This window comes from Struthio camelus, chromosome 2 (genome assembly GCF_040807025.1).
Source record: "Struthio camelus isolate bStrCam1 chromosome 2, bStrCam1.hap1, whole genome shotgun sequence".
In the NCBI taxonomy this organism is placed as follows: Eukaryota; Metazoa; Chordata; class Aves; order Struthioniformes; family Struthionidae; genus Struthio; species Struthio camelus.
This window is the reverse complement of record NC_090943.1, coordinates 121,261,445-121,271,838: the sequence shown is the minus strand read 5'-3', so window position 1 is coordinate 121,271,838 and position 10,394 is coordinate 121,261,445.

The following is a 10,394-nucleotide window of genomic DNA, read 5'->3' as shown; positions in this document are numbered from 1 at the left end:
ATGGGGGTACACAGAAGCTAAAACCTAGGTTCAATGATGCAGTTCAGTCAGCAGAAACTATTTAGATGCCTCAGGTTCTTAGTGTAATCCAGAACTCTGAATTATCCAGAACTGCACTTTTATCTTGTCCTGTTGTCTGATTTCTTCTTTCTTTCTTTTTTTTTTTTTTCAGATGTTCCTTCCTGGACACTAAGTATACACTTTTTCTGAATCTCCTGTGCATGCTAGATTTTATATTCTCTATCCAATGAACTCTCTGCCACATTATCTCATGTGATTCATTTATGTCAGTTGATGTGGTTGTTCTTTCAGCTTTTTCACGATGGCAGGTTGCTATTTCATAGCTTGCTGCATTGTAGCTTAATAGCTACCATTTTACCCAGCATCCAGCTACAGCTTCTTATTAGGTGTGTCTTCTCTTCTGTCAGCCAGCAATCTCATGTAAATCACATCTGGACTAAGTTTCTGTTGCACACTGTGCTCTTGAGCTTACTTGACATATTCCTATCATAGAGAACTACTATGGATTCCCCATTTCCAGCAGGGCTCTCAAGGTAACCTGCAAGGTCCACAGCCACATTCTCATCCAAGTGCAACACTGAAGCATTGAACTCTTGTATAGACTTAAAAGAGGACCATCTGATTTGACTGATTTCTCATTGTCTTTCTCGGTGAAGTATCTCATATATTTTGGCTGACTCATAAACGGTCATCTTCTAAAGCAGCGCTTGAGTATTCTAGATATCTCATCTGTATCTTTGCTGCATAACATAACAGAAAAATCTGGCAGTGGGAAAGACTTCTCCTTAACCCTCTGCATCTGGCCAGTCATTACAGTTCTGAATAGGAAAAGGCTAAACTGATCCTTGATGTAAGTGGGGACTGGCTCATTGAAGTGCTTCTTAGTACTGCTGCTGCGCTCCTGTAATGCCTGATGTCCAAATGCATGTCTGGGCAGGCTGCACAACTGTCTATGAATTATGTTTTGGACTTTTCCAAGTCCATTCTAGCTACAAACATCTTCCTAGCAACATGTCATAGCTTAACGGGATCACGGACAAAAGGCTTAAAAAAACATGTATGTGGCTGATGCAAGACTTAGCTTTGCAATTCTCACCCTTTACAGAAGAGAAGTACTAATTGAAAAGTGGAGGGAAGGTCAATATCTGGTACCTTTAAACACGTTGCCCATTTAGGAGAGGACAATTTGCAATTTCAGGCCAAAAATATGAGTCCTGGTTAGTAGCCAGACAATAAAAGTTGCGCCAATCCCTCCCATTCTGGATCTTTGTATATTTAGTAACTAAATGTACCAGGGGCTAGGTCAACCCTGGAAATAAGATAGCATCTTTGCTATGCAGTTCTCAGGATTCAGTCACAAGAATCACAGTCTGAGGCATGCGGCTAAAGATATAGCTAGTTTAAGATTCCCTAAGCAAATTACACTTGACCATTCACCATTGTGCTAATTACAGAGCCTAAAGTATCTTTTTTTTTTTTACTTGAAGAAATTTACTAATGGGCAACAATAAAAGTCCATATACTTTATCGTTTTGCTTCTTAATGGATTTCCTTTTTACTCTTGGCTTTCTGTACTTTTTTGTAGAGTTGTTCACAGACTTATAGTTCAAAAAGAAGAAAACAAGTCTTGGTCTCATAATGCCTGATTTTTTGTGCAGAAGCATGTGTTCCCTTTACTCAGTTAGTACCTACTGACCTGTCAGTCAAGCATCTGGGGAAAAATAAAATGCTTCCTCTTGTATTTTTCACATCACGTTTTTTTATTTGCTACCATCAATGAATGCTGTTATTGCTGCTTTTGCCAGTGTAGTCAGGGAAAACATTTATTCACAGACCACTTGCCGCAGTATGTTGAGCAGCTCTCCACAGTAACCACTTCTTTGTTACCTGCTTTTCTTAACAGACTTCCAAAATATTGGTGACATTGGATTGGCTTATGAAATTCATAGTTTGATGCTTCCTCCTCTGCAAGAATTTTCTATGATCTGATCTCTTTTCATAAGGCAGGGTTTTTTCTGGGATCTGCTTCCAGCAAGCTTTTTATATTTTTAAGCAGCGTTACTCTCACAAACTTAGACACTGCCTTGGGTTTACTTCAGCCTTTGCTCAAACCTTACCATTGTCTCATCAAGTTTTTCAGTTTAAATAGAACCTTGTGTTTAAGTGTGGAAGGGAGCCACATCCTCAGCAGTACAAACTGAGGGGAGTCCACTGATGTTTCCAGTGTTGTATTAGTTTATTCCAGCTGAGGATGAGGTGCAAATGTCACCAAGAATTCAAACCAGTGCAGTTCAAGAGCTTAAAGATTTAATTTGGGGGGCATGGGAAAGATGGTAAATTTGGAACAAATCCCTTGTGAAAACGTAGAGAATTTAATGAAAAATACCTTTGTTATATTTTTAAGCACAATTATAGATTTCTATAACACAGATATAATACACCATGAAAACTCTGAATGGCTTAAAAACTCTACAGAAGAGTTATAACTCTTATAAATCTCTAATTTTTTGTGGATAACAATTGTTTTCATCCCTGTTAGTTATTATAGGACCCTTCCTTAAGAGATATGACAAAGCTAGCTTCTTAGCTCTGCTGTGATATTATTTTGTAGTTTGGGCGTTTCGACATACGGTTATGGTCCTTTGGTTCTTTAGCTAAGTTCTTTCCTTTCACTTAGTGGACTGATTTTTTCCCAGCCTGGCATAAGACAGAGACATTGATCCAGCTTAGCTGTAGCCAGTAACTCAAGTATTAAGTTTTCTCCCTGGCATCATAAGTTTTGATATCACATGACAGAGTAGGACTCCAGTGTTCTGTACATCAAGGGATCTCGTATGGGAAACTATTGGGAGCAGAACAATTCCTCTTGATTACTTTCATCATCTTAGTGTTTGTATGTTATCTGCAGAGAAAGGCTGATAGGAGATATGCCATACTCATGCACATAGAGACCTGTAGTCTACCTCTAGCATGTACACGGACTACTCCTATCGAATTTATTTTCGCCCTGTCACGTCCTTGCCCTCAGCCCATGGTCCTTAGCCGTTCCCTTTGTGGGACTTCCACTCTTTCAAAGTGAGGATAAAACCAATCATCTACCATGTCAGTTGTACTGAACAAGATAAGCTGTTTCAGAGTGTCTGGGCCCTGAGAGTCATGCCCTGCGATGGCTTGTGTTGTTGTTGGACAAGGCTTTGGGGACAGGCAAGAAATAACCAAACCTACATAGTCTGCTCTCAGACTCATGTGGTATCTATGTTCTCAGACCCGTGCCACCTCCCACAATAGAATTCTATAGAATAATACAGAAACAATACGCAGGAAGACTGGTCGTGATGTGAGTTCATTTCCATATGCATTTACATTTCAAGAGCTCCACTGCCCATCAGGTTTGTACTCTCCACATGACAGTTTTCATTATGAGCACCAGCGTCAGTCACTAGTTAAGCGCTGCACACGGCATTAGAAGTCTGCAAAGACAAAGCACCCGAATGCGGGATCACTGGCCCTTCTGTCAGTGGCTGAGTGGATGGAAAAAAGTAAACAGTTAACTTCAGACTGAGTCATAAAATCAACATATATAGAGGATAAGTAAGGAGAGGAAAAAGAAATGTTAGCTGAAGCAAACATGCAGTCACAATCTGGACACAGTGTACTCAAGCACTAAAACTTCAGGAGGACAAAATTCCAAGACTGGGAGGGGAAGGATAAAAAAATTTTAATTGTGGTATACCTGTATAGACGATAACATATAGATATTTAAGTTCAGCTATACGAAGGGTGAAAGGCATTTGCACATAAGTGAAGAAGATGGTATTCTGCTGCTTATACTTGAGGACTGGAAATTAGTCTTAGATGGTAGTTGTAGTCCTTCATAAAGTTCCTAGACAATCTCTGTGGCTAAAAGCATTTATTTGCTGGGAATAAATGGAAAAGAGGAAACACAAGAGCTAGAGCAAATTCAATCAAACACTCAAATTAAGATTTATGGAAATGATTACGTACTATCTATTCAAGTACAATGCTAACTTCCCTTTGATCCCCAGGTCACTAACCCAGTTATCAGTTAGATAGTCAACATGAATTAAGTTAATGATATTCACGCGGTTCCTAGCAGTTAGGTGTACTTTCGCCAGCTTATGCCAGCAAACTTTGTACAAAAGTATCTATCGTAAGATGCCTCAGCAAAACGACCATGGAATGAAAAGAAAACTTAAGGTAATATCTCTCTAAAATGTGAACGTGTAAGGAAAACTACTTATATTATTAGATAAACTTTTCCCTTTTAAAGTCTAGTTTTGTAAATTCTATGCTCTTTTTTTTTAAAGGTTTATGGGATATACATAAATATTTTATAAAGTTTGCCTGAAAAGTCTTCAGGATTTATTTCTAAAATCATCTTTACTATTTCTGTTACTGTCACTATTTTCTAAGAGTGTCTCTCAAACTAAAGAGTAACTCAAAACGCATTGTTTGCATAATACGTTTAGTAGAATGGGTCTGTATTGTTATAAACATTACAGAAGCAAGAAATAGCCCCACTAGCAGATTAGGCTGCAGTTTAGCAAGGGATAGAATAATGTAAATGCTAGGCCAGGTAGAAAATCTTGTGTTTTATTGATTGATTTTATCAATGTTATTGCTGATGATTTAAATACTTTTTCCTGAAAAATGAACATTTAAATTAACTAACAATACATTATCTTAAAAACATTTTATTTACAGGTCATTCCTAATTTCTGTCTTATTGTGGAAAGGACAGAAATAGATTAATTATGATCTTACACTGTAAGAAGCTAAGTTTTAATTAAATTCTTTCAGAATTTTAGTATTTCACAAGTTTCATAGGTACAATAATGACGCAAACTTTAAGACCTCTCAGTCGAGTAAAAGTAACAGCTTTAGATAATGTAGAAGATACCACATATTTCAGAAGACTAATAACATGTTAAAAAGATCCCACCATTTCAGTATTAGCCAAAAGAGTACTACCTCCAGTCTTCTTAGACGGCTGTTTTTCCTGACTTAAACTCAGGAAAATTATTAAATTATTCCTTTGCTTCTTTTCCAATTAAACCAATGCATAAAGGTACAACATTTAAAAATATACTGGTTTGCAGTAATTCTGAAATGCCAGGCTGACCATTCAACTCTCCCATAGTCCTGAGTAGCGTTCTCTGCGCGAGTGCTCATCAGAGTTGGAGCCTAGTCCGAGCGCTGAAAACTTCACCGACAGAGCTCCATCGCCTGTGCTAAAGGAGTAATCGGTAGCACTGCTATTCTTTGCATGGCCCAACCACTGAAAGGAACCTATTCTTGCGAGCGTTTTTCAGGCAAATTGCCTTATTTTCAGGGTTACTAAAATCTGTTACTGAGTCTTAAATGGAAGCTGATTGAGGACAGCAATGAAGGCAGAGCAGTCACAGAGAAAGCTGTCATGGGAAACTGCCTTCAAAAGGATCCCATGAAAACCGGTCAGAGTCGATCATCGCTGTGTCATGCGGAGGTTTGCGTTAACACACCTACAATCAGCTAGGACTCAGATTACTAAGCAGAGCAGACCTCTGTGGGATCTCTTGAAGCAATGTAGGCAAAGCACAATTTTTTCCAAAAGGTGGTGCTATTTAAGGGGTAGGAACTGCAATCTATTATACACAGACTTGCTTTCTGTTCCCAGTTCTGTCTGTGAAGTACTGGGAATGAAATGTATGTCCTAGCCTAGGTATGTGAGGAACCTGGCACTGCCTCCTGATGTAGGTAGAATTAAGGATGGAAGTCAGTGGAAGAGCGGTAATGTGAATGTGTGGTTTCTTTGCAGTATGCAGCTTTCTTTATGGTACACAGCTTAGTAATTGTTCCTCTGGCCCAAAAGGAGACTCTAGCTAAGAAGCCTGAGGGATGCTCAGAGGAGAAAGCACATAGAGCACAGTATGACTAGAGTTGGCTTTGGGACTGAATGAGCAGTAAACTTCCCAAATGTTATGTGGAATATGTGCAGATGATGTATTTCAGAGGTCTGTGTTTCAGACAAATGTAGAATCTTATCCTGAGCCTTCTATAAGCTTGCTGTGTGATCACGGAAAAAAGAAATGTTTAATTTGCCTTCCTTGGTTTCCTCTCTTAAATAACAGGGATAACAATAGGACTTACAAAATTTTTTTTTTAATATTTACACGAAAAGTGCAATAGACAGTTTGAAGATTATGGTGTCCCTGGTAACTGCAAAATTAGCAGTCACTCAATATGTTGGATTAATCTTCTCTGTACTTTGCAGTATTCCATTTTCCATTCAAATTAGATTAGGTTCTTTGTGCAACAAAAACACTGACCAAAGCAGGTAAGACTCCTTGAAGAATCACTGCACAAGGGCTTTCCAACACCTCAACTCAGTCTCATAGAAGAGGCGAAAAATGTACTGGAAAGGAGTTATAGCAGGAATTAACTTGAGGCAGTCCTGTGAACTAACCCTAGGAGCTGTATTGTACGGTTTCTGATTCCAGTATCCCAAGCATCAGGTCTTCCCGACGTTTTTTCTATGCAGTAATCTACTCTGTATGTTACTGAAGTCTTTGTCCATGGAGTGCTAGCAAGAATACCATTTTTTGGCTTGAAATGAACAGCATCTTTTTCACTCATAGATAGACCAAGTTAGGTGATTCCGCACCACCTCAGTAACATGGCTGTGAGGCACCTAGTGCGTGTGCGCGCCTGTGCATTTTTACAATGACGTGTTGATGGATGTGTGCTGGCACTTTCGTGATTTAAGACTGTCTGCGCTCACAATTGAATGCAGGCTGTAAAACATCCTCTAAATAATTCATCTAAATAATTCAGAAATTCCTCTCAGATCTTTCACTATCCCTATTTTCAAGAGTGGTTTTCAAAAAATATCTTAATAGAAAGTTAGAATAACAGCAATTTATGGCACTTGAATTAATGGTCACCTCGTGATGTCCTAGCACTTAGCAAGCAACGGTTAGCCAATTTCGTAAACAATAATCCATGTGAGATATGCAGCTATTTTTATCTGCGGTTGCTTAAGTGTTTCACATGAGATATGCAGAGCTGTTCTTATTTAAAGAAGGAAGCCCAGATCTTCAACCCTAAGTGCCTACGGAGGAAGGCCATTAAAAAGTTGCAACCAAGAAGCAGCTGAGGATTCCCTTGGGCAGGTGATATAACGTGCTGATTTTGGAATGGTTCATACTCCCAAGCAGAGGATGGGCATGGCCAGGCACTCCAGGATGTATTGCTCATGTTGCACAGGTATAGCATGTTCGGAAAGTGTTGCGTTTCTTGTGCATGTTTTATACCATGAATTTGCTTGCGCAGATTGCATCCTGAAAAGGTTGGGTTTGCTGTGTTCATGGAGAGAGCTGGTGAAGCACACACATAGTAAGTATAGCATGTGGACTGTATGCGAGCTACAAAGTCAACCTGTAAAGCATGGTGGGCAGGTCCAGGATTTCTGGACACTTTGTGGCCCGTTTGTAGTTATTGCAGGACATCTGTAAGTCCCTGGCAAATGCTGAGGCTTTCAAATTTCTAACTGGATGAGAAAACACAAACAAGAGAAGAGGAAGGACCTGTGGCAAAAGGCTTTGGCTACTTTTCAGGCAGCAGAGTAGGCCAGAGTGGATGGTCGGGCCAACATGCTGTAGGGTCTTTCTTCCGCACCAAGGACTGCATTTGTAGTGTGGAGATAGACCTGAGCTACCAGTAGCAATCTGCTTTGGACAGCACAGGCTGTCTACATTAGCAGGTAGCGGAGACTAACAGGGGTGGATTTGTAGACCAAAACAGTTGGTGCCGAGGACCTGAAGTCCAGTTTGTACCCATTTCTTTCTTTCTTTTTTTTTTTTTTTTTAACTTCAGATTAGCTGCTGTTCAATCCCAGGACGTGAACGCCCATTTGCAGTTGCAGTCCGTCAAGTCCCCTCCTGGAGAACTTCTAGTTTCATTTCATTCACAAAGAAGCCAGTTTGCATGCTGCACGGTCAGGCCCCAGTATGAACAACAACACAGAAAGGAGAGGCCATCAGGAGATCCGTTTCAGAGGTGTACTCCTGAGCCCAGTTAAAACAGTAACGTAGACATCTCCACAAAGGGTCCACAGGTGAGGCAAAGAGAAAGAAGTTTTAGAGCTGCTGTCTTCTTGTGTGCTGAATATGCTGCCGGTGACAACTGATGTGCAAAAAAGCTTAGCCGATGTTTTCAAAAGTAGCCTTTGACCTAGCTGTCTGCATTTTGGGTTATAAGATGAGAGAGCATGCAGAACCCAAAATGAGGAGCCATTTTTGAAGATACTGGTGCAAAAGTCTTGCCCAAATCTACATGGGAAGTCATAGGCAGAAACACACAACAATCCTCTAAAAGGCAACGATTCTCCTTTGTAAAATTGCACACAGAGAACTAGGGTAGTAAAGAGAATTGATTTCTTTAGTAAAATAGAAATACAATCTATTCTTTACGGCAGCCTTCTCTTTTTATCCAGAACAATCAATAAGTTTTCATTTGCAACCTTTTAAAACATTACTGTTGTTGACCGAGTAAAAATAGGCTTCGAAATTTGTAAACTGGAACTCCAATTAAGTTTTTAAACTACCTTTTCTTTTTAATCATTAAATAAAGTAATTTATTTCTGAAAAAGTGTACAAACCCATTTCTATTTTTGAATATTTAAATAACTAAATATTCACGGCAGTTCATATTTTGAGAAAGAAGACAACAGAGCTGAAATCCCTAACATTATATTAAGCTCTCCACCTTCTCTTTCCTAAAGCTTCATAAAAAATAAGTTGCAGTCAGGGAACAAATCTCACAAGCTCCCAGCAATGGTCTTTATACTATACAGATGATAATGGAAGCAAATGCATCAATGCTATAGACATACTAGCGTACCAAAAATATGAAAAGTTGGGACAGAAACACATTTGCCGATGCAACCTGTCCTGAATTACATGGCTTGGGGATAGATGCAGTGTTTGATATAACGAGCAGCAGTGAGCTCTGGAGTCAAGCAAATGTCAGTCAAAGTCAGCTATCAGTCCTCAAAACGGGGCAGAATCCCAGGTCTGAGCTCACTGAAGTCAAAATACAAACACTAACCACCTTGCTCTGCTGAAATACAGATATCTGTTTACTTACTTTTTATCGGCATTTCTAAACACTTTATGGATGATAGCCTGTTGATAACTGTTTTTTAAAGCAAATGGAAATGTATATATGTGTTTGCATAAATACGCATGTTTGGGTCAATATCGCAAAATGAATATGCTCAGCATATGCAATAGAAAACAGGTGGTAGTTTCAGATTTTGTGGGCAAATTAAGAAATGTCTTTGTCCCTTACTATATAAAATAAATGCAGCCCAAAAGAAAAACTGGATTGTATTACTCTCCCTCTTTGTAGCTCATCCAGAGAATTCTTTGTTTTTTCTTTGTCAGAGAACTAACTTTTTTGGCTGTTGATTGTTATATGGTTGGCATATTATTCAAGATAGACTGAATAAACACAGGGATTTTCCAGGGGTGAGGCAGGGAGTGCGTACAGATTACTAATATTTTCCTCTATCAATGGGCAAGCATAGCTATGCAGCTGGATCAGAGCAAGGGTGACTCTTAACTCTGCAATCTACCGAGTTTATCCAGTATTTTTAAGTTTCAGAAACAATCAGAACGATCACTTGTATTTATATGATCCTAGCAGTAATTAAGGTGAGGTTCACACCAGGCCATACACTATAAGATGAGCTTATGCTGTGAGCAGCTCTCATCTGCTTGCCTACAATTTGTTTTATTGCATGCACAGATGAATTTTGCCTCAGGGGAAAAAAAAAAAAAAACCTGCAGAAAATCCTCCACTTGCAGATTTGCAGAAGGAACTACTTGGATCTTAGTGCAAATATATTTGTTCTCTCAATGCACACGCTTAATTTTCTTGTGAATGGGATCTCTATGCGCACATCAAAAGAACAAAATCCCTAAGGGCTCAGTTTACGCCGACAAGAGCAAAGCAATTCAGGAATCTCCCACCACAGCATGCCCAGTTTTGCCTTTATATTTCTTTATATTCCGCCGACTTTCAGCGAAATCTGCGGGCAGCCAGGCAAAACAGGACATGTTTGGGGACCGCGTTTCAGCACCAGCTGTATAGCTGCTCATTTTTACCGATTTCAAATTAAACCCTCAAGAACTTGCCCTCTTCCGAAGGCAGGCGCGTCCTGCGTGTGAGATAAGCGTCTCGGTGCTAGCCGGAGGCGCGCAAGCCGGCCGGGCGCTCACAACCCGGACCGTTTGGCAGCGTTGCCCTGCCGTGAAGGGGAAAAGACGTGAGATGCAAAAGAAGCGCCATGCCAGTCGGGGGGAAAGCGG